At 47.1% G+C, this 225-nt stretch overlaps 1 protein-coding gene across 1 annotated transcript in view; it reads left to right on the forward strand.

Annotated features, from left to right (window-relative positions):
- LOC106466595 (CAP-Gly domain-containing linker protein 1-like) overlaps nucleotides 1–225 on the forward strand; it is a gene marked incomplete at its 3' end in the record, with an annotated part of 55,128 nt that overhangs the window by 33,937 nt on the left and 20,966 nt on the right. The gene's annotated exons all lie outside the window — the stretch shown is intronic.

Here is a 225-nt window from a genome sequence, read left to right on the forward strand (position 1 = left end):
GTTTATACGTTGCTCAGTTCCCACCAGTGCCTTAATGAAGCACTGACTCTGGTATGTTTATACGTTGCGCAGGTCCCACCAGTGCCTTAATACAGCACTGACTGTGGTATGTATATACGTTGCGCAGGTCCCACTAGTGTCTTAGTGCAGCACTGACTGTGGTATGTATATACGTTGCGCAGGTCCCACTAGTGTCTTAGTGCAGCACTGACTGGTATGTTTATA

The sequence above is a fragment of the Limulus polyphemus genome, unplaced genomic scaffold, assembly GCF_000517525.1.
Source record: "Limulus polyphemus unplaced genomic scaffold, Limulus_polyphemus-2.1.2 Scaffold2314, whole genome shotgun sequence".
Classification (NCBI taxonomy): Eukaryota; Metazoa; Arthropoda; class Merostomata; order Xiphosura; family Limulidae; genus Limulus; species Limulus polyphemus.